Below are 14,549 nucleotides of genomic sequence, written 5' to 3'. Positions count from 1 at the left end.
TAGACATCATTAATCTCATACGAGCAGATGCCACACAGTATGAAAGGCAAGAAACTGTCACCGTATCAGTTCCACAAACAAATTTAAATTGGTAGCAGGAACAACAATGTCATCAGCAAAAATTTAAGCCAAAATCCTCCTGAACCAAACCAGTTTCCTAGTATTCCCCGTAAACTGGGAGGAGGGTTGTTCAGAGAAGAAATTTCACTCTTCGTGGGTCATAAAATGATTTAACAAATATCGTGGCCAAATGGTCATACCATTGGAAAACTGATAGAAACCAGCATGCCCACCCTAAAGGCAGATCGACAGATTGGCAAGGGCTGTTTCCAAGGCTGCCTGGAAGTGACCTTGAACCCAAGGGAAACCAACTGTGCATCTCCCTAGCCAACCTGGGGAAAGGCAAGGTCATAAACTTGTTCCATAAATCCACTGGGTCCTGTTAGGAGCTACCCAATATTCAACATCTAATATAAAGGATTATTTATGGCCAAAACAGTCATCATTAATTGGCTGTGTAAAAAGGATCTGACTTAGTGATATTGGCAGTAATGTTAGCTTGCATGGTGCTGGACTTTCTTTCTTTTAAAATAAAATTTCTAAAGCACCCAATCAGAGCCTTGGAGAGGTGAAATCCACCAGGGCAACCTGGGTGTACTGGACATAGGTAATTGGTCATAAATCCAGCAACTGGGTTTATTTTTGAAACTTGCATATGATTGAGCCCAAGAAATACATTTGGCTCACAAGCAAAAGTATGAGCAAAATAATCAGTATGCAGGCTGGTCTGGCATCTTGGGTCAGCTGTCTACTTCAGATGTCTTCTTCTCATCCTGGTCTGGTAGCGCTGGTCTTAGTCAAAGTCAGATGTCAGAAACAGGAGTAGCAGTTCATTCAGGAGATGCCTGACATGGTCCCTTCCAATGTGGCTGCAACGAGTCTTTCATCTCATGTCTTTTCCTATATGAATAATCTAGTTGCAGGTCATGGAGAATCAGATCTTCATCCAAAGTTGGATTACTGTGCTAAACTTCAGAAACAAAGGTAGAGTGTCCTTTTAATAAATAAACTTTTCAAGGAACTATCTGGGAAGTCTTAGCCAGTAAATACAGACCTCAATTAACAAAACTAGAATTTAATATTTACTGAAACAACATAATGTTGTTCCTAAAACTATCCTCATTTCTACCAAATACCTGATTAATTGGCCATATAGTCTCTTATTTTGGAGAGTTGGTGGGGGGGGCGGTGTGATATAGATTCCTTTAAACTGGCTGTGCTGGAAGTTTATATAAAGAATCTCAGACTGAACTTTAAAAGGCCAGGAAGGGCATGTCATACATTCTGACTGTGATATCTATAGATTTGGGTGATGGACTTGGGTGAATTCTTCTCTTCTCCAGGTCCCCAAAATACCTTGAGATTCCTGCACCTGTTAGGAGGTGGCCTTCTTTATATACCTAAGAAAGCTGCTGGGAACCCAAGAGTTTCCAAAATCTGGAGGGATCAGGTAGAAAGAAAAGATGTGTCAATTCTATTTACAGAGGTGTAATTTGAAGGTTTCCTTATATCTGTACAACACAGATTAAAAACCAGTAATATTTCAGACAAAGACCAAAAATTATAACTACACTCATTAAGTTCACTTAGTCCTATGTGACTAATCTGTGGTCTTAATCTGTTAACAGTTTTATGAAGCCATCAGATTTTCCACTAAAGCTCTTTAATTTCTTACCCAGTTCAGCAGTATGACCTGAAAGTTATCAGGAATTTGTATTTGTCAAAAAATCCTTTCTATGAATCTTGAAGAAAAGTATTTGTGCAAAAACATCAGAGTACAATAATAATTGTCTACAAATGACAAAAATTTAAAAAGTCAAGGTTAAAGACTTCTTTATCACATCACAATTGAAAAGAAACGTGGTTACAGCTGTGACATACACTAACATTATGACTGATGTCACTTTCTAAAACATACCAGAATTTTAAAAGTTCCATATAATTTCTAGAATGCATATATTAATAACATTTACCCATACGACACAATCTAAGAAGTTTTATCACCACTTATTTAACAATGCTTTACTTTTAATTTAACATACCAAATATACCTAATTAGTTTAATATTACTCTCTCTGAGATGGAGAGAAAACAAATATTTTGAGATGTTCCAGGGACCTTTTGAAAAACCTCAAATTTAACTAGAGGTCACATGAACTTCATTTAGAATTTGATCTTTGGAAAGTTTGTCCAAAATACCAGTTTCTAAAAAAAATATAGTATAGTCAGTTTACAATGTTGTGTCAATTTCTGATGTACAGCATAATGTTTCAGTCATACATGTACATACACATATTCCTTTTAATATTCTTTTTCATTGTAGGTTACTACAAGATATAGAATATAGTTCCCTGCACTACAAAGTATGAACCTACTTATCTATTTAATATATAGTAGTTAATATCTACAAGTCTTGAACTCCCAAATTATTTCTTCCCATCTCCTTTCCCCACCTGTAACCATAAGTTTGTTTTCTATGCCTGTGAGTCTGTTTCTGTTTTGTAAATACATTCATTTGTGTCATTTTTTTTATATTCCACATAGATGTGATACGATATTTTTCTTTATCTTTCTGGCATTCTTCACTTAGTATGACAATCTCCAGGTCCATCCATGTTGCTGCAAATGACATTATTTTATTATTTTTTATGGCTGAGTAGTATTCCATTATGTATATGTATATACATATACAACAACTTTCTTATCCTGTCATCTATTGATGGATATTTAGATCATATCCATGTCTTGGCTATTGTAAATAGTGCTACTATGAACATTGGGATGCAAGTATCTTTTAGAATTAGAGTTCCCTCTGGATATACACCCAGGAGTGGGATTGCTGGGTTATATGGTAAGTCTAGTTTTAGTTTTTTAAGGAATCTCCATACTGTTTTCCATAATGGCTGCACCAAACTACATTCTCACCAACAGTGTAGAAGAGTCCCCTTCTCTCCACAAAAATATCAAAGTTTTAAAACACTCGATCAAATAGAATCATAGATCACTGTGAAACAATACCCATTCACTTAGCCAAGGTGGCAATAAAAGATCTCACTAGCAAATACAGATCATTTAAACAAAGAAATTCACAATCTATTACCAAAAGCAGTTCAATATTTTAAGAAAACTTTGTCCCTTTAGGGAGAGAACCAAATTCAGGTTTTGTACCAGTTTACCTTTGAAATTCATCTTCTTAATTAAGTTCAATCTTATCTTAGCCAACCGTGACCATGCACAAAACTCTCTCAGTGTTCCTTCTCCACATATCTCCCATAACTTTCTGATCCATTCAGAAACAACCATTACTAGGACAAAACCACCTTTTTTCCTTTAACAAAATACATTTTCATTCCCCATAACTTCTTTGCTGAAAACACACATCTTACTTTCCCTTGCATACTGAAATGTTCCCTTATCATTTTTAACCTCGAAGCTTTAATCTCTAGTGAACACCAAGAAGTAATTGTAAACTGTTTGTCGTATCAGTATTTCCTGATTGACACACTTACATTTCAGTCTTCCTCTCCTAAGAAGACAAAGGTAGGTAAACTTAGACCTGCCCAGTAATTAATGTCCCAGTATTTTATCCTATTTGAAATGACCTGGATAGTGAATGAATTTTTATTTTAACTTAGTTTAGTTTCACGTTGTCAAAATCTGGAGATACTATCCTTACAGCAGACATTCCTAAAACAGAAATATTCTTAGAGTACCTAAAAGCTCTTCTCATTTACCTCTATTATATTTAGTTAAAAGTTTTGCCATTCTTTTTCTTGCTGACACACTTTGTAGGAGGAATAATAAGGTCTTATTTGATTTCTAGTAAACCTAGTTACAATAAAAGTATTATTGTTGATGACTCTAAGGACATGTCAGTATTAATCAAACCCACGAGCTTAAGCTAACTTTAATACCACATATTAATTCAATACTGATTATTTCCCAGATCACATAAACCTGATACTCATTCTGGCTAGATTCTTTTATATTTCCAAGTATTTATATAAGTACTTAATTTCCTTTAAGCCAATTAAATAGAGCTCTTTTAAAAATAAATTCTGGCAATACCACACATCTACAACACACATATAGATACATACAAACACATAAACAAACATGGAGACCTCATAGTTCCCATTCAAAATTTCAGTCCTGAATCAGATACAAAAATGTAAAACCCCTTAGTTACAAGAGGTTGGATTCAAATTGAGTTTCTGGCAGATGAAACAAATCAAGGTCGCCTGTCTAGATGGCTAAATCCTTTTCATTAATGTTTACGGAGAAGACACTTAAGATTTCTATTTATCCTTCGCAAGTCAAGTACCAAATTACCTACCCCCTTTCCTGAAATTTGCTTTTTAAAAACATGATGGAGATAAGAGTTCCTGGAGAAGACCAAGTAGCACATTTGCATCTCAAAGGCATAGGAGATCTTTTCATTTTATTTATGGTTTCCTTTGCTGTGCAGAAGCTTACACATTTAATAAGGTCCCATTTGTTTATTTTTGCTTTTATTTCTATTGCCTAGGAAACCTAGGAAAACATTGCTATGATTTATGTCAGAGAATGTTTAGTCTGTTTTCTTTTCTAGGAGATTTATGGTGTCCTAACTTATGTTTAAGTCTTTAAGCTATTTTGAGTTTATTCACGTGTCTGGGGTGAGGGAGCGTCCTAGCTTCACTGATTTACATGCAGCTGTCCAGTTTTCCCAGCACTACTTGCTGAAGAGGCTGTCTTTTCTTCATTGTATATTCTTGCCTCCTTGTCAAAGATCAACTGGCCGTAGATGTGTGGGTTTATTTCTAGGCTCTCTATTCTATACCATTGATCCATATGTCTGTCTTTGTGCTAATACTATGCTGTTTTAATTACTGTAGCTCTGTAGTATTGTCTGAAATCTGAGAGCATTATTCCTCCAGCTTTGTTGTTTTTCCTCAGTATTGTTTTGGCAGCTCTGGGTCTTTTGTGATTCCATAAAAATTTTAGGATTATTTGTTCTAGTTCTGTGAAAAATGTCCTGGGTAATTTGATAGGGGTCTCATTACATCTGTAGATTGCTTTGGATAGTATAGCCATTTTAACAATACTAATTCTTCCGATCCAAGAGCATGAGCTATCTTTCCACTTTTTAAAACCATCTTTAATTTCCTTTATCAATGTTCTATAGTAATCAGTGTATAAGTCTTTCGGTCCTCAGTCAAGTTTATTCCTAAGTATTTTATTTTATTTTTTGATGTGATTTTAAAAGGGATTTTTTAAACTTTCCCTTTCTGATATTTTAATGTTAGTATAAAGAAATGCAACAGATTTCTGCATGTTAATCTTGTAACCTGCTATCTTGCTGAATTCATTTATCAGCTCTAATAGTTTTTGTGTGAAGTCTTTAGTGTTTTCTATATATAGTATGGCATCTGCACATAGTGACAGTTTTACCTCTTCCCTTCCAAAAGGATCTCTTTTATTTCTTTTTCTTGTCTGATTGTTACGGCTAGGACTTTCAATACTATGTTGAACAGAAGTGGTGAGAGTGGGCATCCTTGTCTTAGTCCAGATTTTAGCAGGGAGGCTTTCAACTTTTCACTGTTGAGTATTATATTGGCTGCGGGTTTGTCATAAATATGTATGTTTTCCTATACCCACTTTGGTAAGAGTCTTTATCACAAGTGGATGTTAAATTTCATCAAATATTTTTTCTGCATCTATTGAGATGTTCATGTAGTTTTTGTCCTTCCTTTTGTTGATGTGGTGGTGTTTGCATGTGTTGAAACATCTTTGTGACTCTGGGATAAATACAACTTGATTGTAGTGTATGATCTACGGACTAGGAGAAAATATTTGCAAACAATGCAGACGACAAGGACTTAACTTCCAGAATGTACAAACAGCTCATACAACTCAATAGCAAAAACAACAATACAAACAATCCAATCAAAAAATGGGCAGAAGACCTAAATAGACATTTCTCCAATTTGTATGTCTCCAGACATACAGATGGCCAATAAGCATATGAAAAGATGCTCAATACCACTAATTATTAGAGCATTTCTCTATGCAAATCAAAACTATAAGGGGGTATCACTACCTCACACCAGTCAGAATGTCCACATTTAAAAGTCCACAAGTGATAAATGCTGGGGAGGGTGTGGACAAAAGTGAATCCTCCTACACTGTTGGTGGGAATGTAAATTGATGCAGCCACTAAAGAAAATAGTACGAAGATTCCTTTAAAAACTAAAAATAGAGTTACCATATGATCCAGCAATCTCACTACTGGGCATATATCCAGAGAATACTCTAATTTGAAAAGACACATGCACCCCAGTGTTCACAGCAGCACTATTTATAATAGCCAAGACATGGAAGCAACCTAAATGTCCATCAACAGATGACTGGATAAAGAAGATGTGATATGTGTGTGTGTGTGTGTATATATATATATACACACACACAAAATATACAATATATACATATATATAATGAAATACTACTCACCCATAAAAAAGAATAAAATAATGCCATTTGCAGCAACATGGATGGACCTAGAGATTATCATACTAAGTGAAGTAAACCAGAAAGAGAAAGATGACACAAGATTTTATGGTAGCTCACAGAGAAAAAAATGTGACAATGAATATATATATGTTCATGTATGACTGAAAAATTGTGCTCTACACTGGAATTTGACACAACATTGTAAAATGATTTTAAATCAATGAAAAAAATTTTTAAAGAGATGAATATCATAATATCAATTATAAGGGGTCTTAAAAAATGACACAAATGAATTTATTCATAAAAGAGAAACCTACTTACAGACAAAGACAACAAACCTATGATTACCAAAGGGGAAAGGAGTGGGAGAGGGATAAATTAGGAGTTAGGGATTAGCAGATACAAACTGCTATATACAAAATAGACAAACAAATTTCTACTGTATAGCCCAGAGAACAATATTCAGTATCTTGTAATAACCTATAATGAAAAAGAATACATACAAATATTTTTTTTAAAGGCATAAGAGGAGAAAGTCAAGTTCATCCTAGGATGACTTTGTTCCGTTAAGGTCAGAAAAAAATTTTTTTCTCAATACTTACAAGCCTCTTAGGATAAATAGGGAGGTTTGGGGAGTGGTAAAAAGATTGGTGGGTTTTGGATTATTTCTGGAGCCACACCTCTGATCTTGTAAAGACAAGATTTGTAAAACAAGGAGTTTTTGTTTGTTTCTTCAAATAATTTGGTGGCCACCTCATTCTTCAAAGGACTGACACATTCATTCACCTATGTTGGAATGTTTTACTTTTCCTCTCTTAGCTTAGGGAAGAAGGCCTCCCCCCAAAATTTCTATCAGGCTCTGAATGTCAGCTGTGGTCAGTTTAGTCAGACCCGGTGGCCTCCCATTCTAGCAATCTAGTTACACTTTTTTTAATGGAGGTACTGGGGACTGAACCCAGGACCTCATGCATGGTAAGTATGCACTCTACCACTGAGCTATACCCACCCCTAATTTTTCTAAATAAATTTGTAACAGAGTTAAAAGCTTTTCGGGGGGAGGGGGTCACACAGCTAGTTTTTAATTCCATTGGTATCTATATCATGCCCACAATGTACATAAACAACCCATCCACTTGGTGGTGAAGATGATGATGGAGATGAAATCCTGTTGCAGACCTAGAGGCTTGGGTATAGAGCCAGAAGGTATGATGGGGTGTGGGGCCCAGGCAGAAGCACAGGAAAAGGTGTGACCTCCAAGGAGAGAAAGAAGTTAACATTCATAGAATTATTTTTAGTCAGAGACACTTTCTATGGTGTTTTCTTTAAGCCAAACAAGCATTCAGTTATTATCTCCATTATTCACAAGTGTGTAATTAGGTCTAAGTTTTTTCCATTGTTTCCTGAAGGTCTTAATGCTTTGAATGCAGAAATCCCTAGTAGTCCTGGTAGCTGATGCCACACTGTCTGTTGCTCATTTTTTTTTCTTTCATGAGTTGCATAATTTTTACATTAAAAAAAATCAGTGAATAAATTTAAACAATTTCTGTACTGCCAAAAGAAATGTTAAAAGTGTGAAAAGTAAATATTTATAAACAGTATTACAGACTATGCTAATATGCTTGACCAAAGAAGACTTTTGCTAATCAGTAGAGAAGGGGAGGAAAGTATCAACAAATAATTCACTTAAAATGCAAAATGATTCTCCAGTAAACTTCTGGAAAGGTGTCAAACCACATTAGCTAAAAGAAAAGAAAATTGGGAGATGTCATAAGTGAAAAAGTCAATATTGAGAAAAATTCTGTGATTATAACTTTTAAAATAATATACAAGCATATTAAATGTGGCAACCAGTCAGTGACATGGTGACACATGGGTTGGTAAAAGAATTTACCAAACGTAAACTATGAGAATAAAAAGGAGTTTATTAGGGTGTGTGCTGCCATAGGCACCAGCGGGCCACGCAGGCAAGAGGTGCCTGTGTGAGCACTGACGGCTGGTTGTTGGGTGTTTTATAAGGTTGGGTCACAAGATGCCTGATCGGCTTGTGCACGTCTCTGATTGGTTGTAGGTGAGGTAAGAGGTTTAGGGTCCGTGAAGGGAGGTGGGGTTTGACTCTGATAAAGTTAGGAATTACCTGGGGCTATTAGTTTGCTAGGGGAAACACACCCAGTGAAGAATGTCAGGCATCTGAGAGCCTAGGAATGGGGGTCATTGGACTTTGAAGGACGTCAGTTGGCCCAACATTAAGTGCTTTAAAGTAGTTTAAGGTAGGTAACCACATTACCTAAGGAAAAATGCATCTGGAAATTTGACACCAATCTGTTTAACATTGGATATTGGTGAATCATGGTGATGGAATCATATAGATGGAAAATGCAGAATGATTTCATTTTTTGAATATACCTTTGTAGTGTTTAGTGTTTTGTAATTAGCCAAATTTGTTGAAACAATCGAACATAATGTAACAATAAAATTCTCATATATTTTTGGGTTTGGAAAAATATTCACAGTATGCTTTTTTTTTAAAAGCTGACAGCTCTTGACAGTTTATCTCTCTGTGTGTGTGTGTGTGTGTGTGTGTGTATTTTTGTCTTACGTTTCCATCACCCAAAATGTTTACAACTCTCATGCAGATGTCTCTTCAGCTCATTCTGGGGAATGGACTTCTTCTCTTAGGGTAAAGAGACTCAGGAAGAGATTACTGTTAGGAAATGGACAGTTCTGCCCGAAGCCCCTTCCTCACTCCCTCCCCCTTGCAAATTCAGCTGCTTTGAGACTTCCAGAGTTCCAATTCCGGCTCTGACCAACAGGGAGCATCTATCTACATTGACCACATTTTTTTAAAGGAAAAAGCATGACTTTTTTCCCCCTACTCTTATTTCAGTGACCACTAAACTCTGTTTTCTATTTCTTTTATTCTTTCCATATCTGTTCCTAGTATGCCCTCTCCGGGATGGGCTGAACTTATTTCCTGTCATGCAGCTATTTTCAGATCTTTCTGTAACTATGCACTTTCTTAAGAAAAAATCCCATATATTGCAGTAAGAGTTTATTAAAATTATCCATGCTGGTGTTGTGCTCATTCAATAGAGATCAGCCCCAGTGTCTGCATCTCCATGTAGCATCTGAATGACACCTTATAAACTCCTACACTTCACTAAGCCTCAGCAACTTCAGAGAGGGAAAGGGCCTAGTGATTCGCGTATCAGAGTCCTGATCAGAATACGTGAAGGAAGAGAATATAAAGCAGGAGGCACAGGGCCTGGCACACAGCAGACCCTCAGAGTTCCCTGCATTTATAGCCACAAGGACCTGGGACCCAGCTCTCCTGACTCTCGCTAACTGCCTCTGCATGTGTGGCTGGGTTTGTAAGGACTCTGTCTTTGTGGCAAACTCAGAGGGCAGTAAACACTGGGAGCTGTCTCCTCTGGCCCCCAGGAATCTCCTCTCTAGGCCCTTGGGGAAGGAACTTCTGAGGATCCATCTTGCTTATGTGGGCCTGACAAGGTAGTTTGGGGTCTATTCTTGGCTTCTTTGACATCTTGGCTCTCGATTTTCTAACAACTCATGGCTCCATCCCACAGATTCTCACAGACACCCTGTGAAGACGTGGTCACTGTCTACACACCACACTATGAGTGAGCTGGTCACCATGAGGTCTCGGCCTTAGGACCCTCTAGGGCAGGTGAGATGGTAGGATCCTCAGCACCTCAACCCAGAGGACTCCCCTTTAGATGGATGGTGGTGGTGCAAGGGCTCAGGTTGACTGTTTTCCACTCTTCTGAGGATGTAGGCTGAGTGAGCCCTGTCATGCTGACATGTGACAAATTTCCCCTTTTGTGGCTGTGGTCATGGCTGTTGTAAAATCCTCTTTCTGCTAGAGCGGAAAGGCCCAAGTCATGTGATTACTTACGAGCTGCAGAACTCTAGGCTCATAACCAAGCCTTCAAAATCTCTGCACTAAGAGACGACCAAACTCTACCATGACTTCTAGCAGCTTAAGGCTCTGTCCCTAGGACAACCCCAGCTCCCTCCCACCCCCACATACACCTTTAAATGCAGGCCTGAAAAAGCTGAGTGCGAACAATAGAATTTACTGTTTGCTCCATCTAAACCTTGGTAGTAGGCAGATAGGCCCCAGTCAATACCCACTCTTAGAGCAGTTAGAAATCTTGCATTTGCTAATCCTTTATCTTCCCTCTGAGATATAAATGTTTCCTCAAGGATGTGAGAGCCATCTCTTTGAAGTGCAAACATTCAGGGAGGTAACTTTTGTTCCCAGTCCCTGTGGTACATAAGAGCCTAACTAAAGTGTCAGCGCCTTGCTTCAACTTACACCACTGCCTCCTGTCGTAAAAATGAGAAGATTGTTTCTCTTCCAGGTAAGTGCCAATTAACAAATCCAAGTGGCCTCATCACAGGGACTAGCCCCTCTGCCCCGCGCCACTGCTGCTCAGTGACTTTCCCTTAGTACAGCCCCACCTGTAAAAAGTCTCCAGGCATCTTTTCACGGATCTGAGTTCAGTTCACACTGGACTCTCTTCCCTCCATAGTTACTGTCCACTGTCCTTATCACTTTTACTAGTGTTTGGCCTTGTTTATCTTTGATATGTCTCAGGAGAAAGATTTGGAGAGTGGGGAGGGTCACTGGGGTGGAAAGTGTTGGAATGCTTGGGATTTGTATTTGGGTCGGGGAGGGGCAGAGACCCCACCATTACCTCTGAATCCTCACAGCAACATTTCAGGGTACATTGTAGTACTCCCATTGAAGTTTCTTGAGGCTTGCTTTATGGCCAAGCATATTCTGGAATGTTTTATCCATAGTTGTTATGTGCAGTGTTCTATTCTGATTGAATTAATTTTATTACTCATGTTGTTTAAAACTTCCCCATCTAACTGATTTTTTTTGCCTGTCTGTTTTACTTGTAGTGCAGTGAGCTGTGTTAAAATGCCTCACTGTGACTGTCAATTTGTTCATTCCTTCATTTACTTCTGCCAGTTTTTGCTGCGTGTATTTTGGCTTCTATGATAAAAGGTGCACCAATTTAGAATTGCTTTATTAATATATTCTTATTGAATCAAACTTTTATCTTTATGATATATTCACCTTTTCTTTTTAAAAAAATTTTTTGGTGGGAGGAGATAATTAGGTTTATTTATTATTTACTTATTCTTGGAGGAGGCACTGGGGATTGAACCCAGGACCTCATGCATGCTAAGCATGTGCTCTACCACTTGAGCTATACCCTCCCCCCTATCTTTTTAATAGTAATATTTTTCTTTAAGTATTTTTCCCTTATTAGTGTGTTTATAACAATTCGATGTCTTTTGTTACTTTTGGATATTTCTCAAACATGATCTCTTCCAGTACTTCTCCACTCTTCTCTTTCTTTCTTGGACTCTAATTAAACATGTATTAGATTTATTCACCATATCCCCTTTAACTCTCACCCACTCTCTTTTGGTGCTGTCCATCATTCTGTCTTTCCAGGTTTCATTCTCTGTATTTTCTTCAGACCTATGTTTTATTTTTCTAATTCTTCTTTCAAGCAGGGAATTTACCTTTGACCTTTGAACCACAGCACCAAACATTCAGGGCATATTTTATTATGCACCTAGACTATTGAAGGGAGATAAGGGTTAGAGATGTTAAGCAAATGTTTCCAGGTGACCCAACATGAAAAAGGCAGAGTACAAACTAACATCATAGACTAGACCCTCAGCCCAAGTTCTTCCCACTGTGTTTGCTTTCTCCTGGGCTGTGGATCCTCCCAATCTCTCATATCCCAGGAAATGAAACCACAGTGAGCTCTTCCAGCATTTTCAGAACTGTCTAATACTCTTTTTTAGATCATAAAAATCAGTGATTTTGCTTCATTAGTCATGATATTTTCCTAGGACTTTGTTCTGGCATTTGGAAAATTGATGTATGGTTCCCAGATCAGATCTCAAAGAAGAGTAAATCCCAGGATGCTTTCCCAGGGAAGTATGGCATGGTCTGAACATGACAGTTTTAGTATACATCCTTCATCCTACCAGGAGCAAGATGGAGACACAGCAATGAGTGATGTCCACATGGGCTTCTATGTAGTCAGTAGGCTGCAATGTATCAACAAGCAGAATAGATGGCCACTTATTTAACTCTTTCATTCTTCTCCTTTCTCCAACTTGGCAGTCTGAGGAATACTAGAACTGGATTAAATGCTTTATTATGGTGGTGGCATCAAAAGAGCAAATGTGTGTAGAAGACTTTCTTAACATTCATGGACTCCTTCCTCCTCTCCAATTCCCTGGGTCCCCACCCTCCCCCACAGGTACTGTCACCTGTATCCTGTCATCACTCTGATGAGCACTACGCCCACTCTCAACCCAACTTTGATCTGGCTCCTTATCACCTCGTTTATGGAGAGGTTCAGAATCTTGACTGTGGGAGCCTTCCAATGTCAGACAGGCCACCCAGCCAGTACAGTTTGTTGTTGCCCAAGTTCAAGAGTGACAGCTTTTAGGGAAGAAGAGCTAGAGTGATGGTTACTATCTAGGGCAGGGGAGATAAATCTGCTCCCTATCCCATCTGTTCCACCCTCTACCATAATACCTGCTCTGCGCCTATGGGTTTACCTCAGGGAAATTCTACCGATGAACCAATGGCATTATCAAGACCATATCTATGCTAATATGTAGAGACGAATAATTCCCCCAAAGAGATGTACAGCTGGGAAGATGGAACCTCAGGGAGGTGGTTTGAGATCATAGTGAGTACCTTGGCAAAGTACAGAGAATATACAGGTGAGGCAGGTCAGAAGGAGTTGTATTAGTCTCATGGAGAAACGCTAGGTATTTTGCTGGGGGTTATAAAAGTTATCCTTTTTATTACTAGGAGTTAATATTTTCAATCATCTAAGGGCAGGTTCAGAAAAGTGACAACACAAAATAAGCTGACTGCAGAAGGACCAGGGGAGTTGTCTAAATGCAGAGGTGGAAACTCCTGCCAAGAAGATGGAGTAACTCATCATCAGTACCTCAGGTTGACAGTATGGGGGCTAGAGGTTCTGGAGTCTTTGCTGGAGTTTAATGTTGAGGCAGGCCTTCCTAATCTATGCTGAGATGGAGCTTTCCTCCAAGAGTAGTGCTCCTTGCCTTGCTCCTAAAGCACCCCCCCTCCAATCCCAGGCTCACGTGGGGGCAGCCCTTCTCCATGCTAAGGGCTGAGGTCCTATTTAGCTGCCATCATGACATCCACTTCTCTAGCCAAATGCCAGGAACTGGGCCCTCCCTGGGAGAAATCAGGGTTCCCTGAGTCAAAGAGCCAGAAGTTGGCCACCACCAGTGAGCAGAGGTCTTCCTTAGGTAGGAGTGGAAGTCAGAGGGCAGAGGTGGTGGAGGAGACAGAAGCACAGGGCTCTCAGGGGCACTTGCCCCTCTGTCCCAACACACGTTACATCATCCTGCCTGGTCCTTCAGAGGAGCCTTGGGTAGCCTGAGACAAATATGATTCTTCAGGTAAAGAACCAACTAAGACAGGTGCAGAGACCGTCAGGAGAGAAGGCGGTTATCATAAGAATGGGTCACAGACCCTCACTCAGCCCCACACTGAGCTGGGAGCTGACTCTTTACTCCTTCTGGGGAAGGTCTGCCCCCCGTGGCTGCTCTGTTTCCCACGTTCAGCTCAGACTGAGCTCACACAGGTGACAGACTCAACCAGCATCCAGCAGGCCCCCAGCCCAACATGTGCATGGTTTCCATCCCTACCTCGGGCCCCTGGGACATGCGGGGGCAGGTAAAGGAAAGGGCTGCAGCAGGGGAGCCAGCTCCCCTTTCTTCTCTCTTCTTCCCTAACCCCTACCCCCTTACGGGAGAGGTTCTTTCCCTTCCCTTCACTTTGCTTTCTCTCTCTCCCTTGTCTCTATGCCCCTATGTCTCTATCTTTTCTTCTCCTTCCTTAACTCCTGTTCTGTCTTCATCCCCCTCCGTTTCCCTCCCTGCCTCACTGGCCTCCC

Source organism: Camelus dromedarius, chromosome X, assembly GCF_036321535.1.
Source record: "Camelus dromedarius isolate mCamDro1 chromosome X, mCamDro1.pat, whole genome shotgun sequence".
In the NCBI taxonomy this organism is placed as follows: Eukaryota; Metazoa; Chordata; class Mammalia; order Artiodactyla; family Camelidae; genus Camelus; species Camelus dromedarius.
This window is presented reverse-complemented; position numbering follows the sequence as displayed.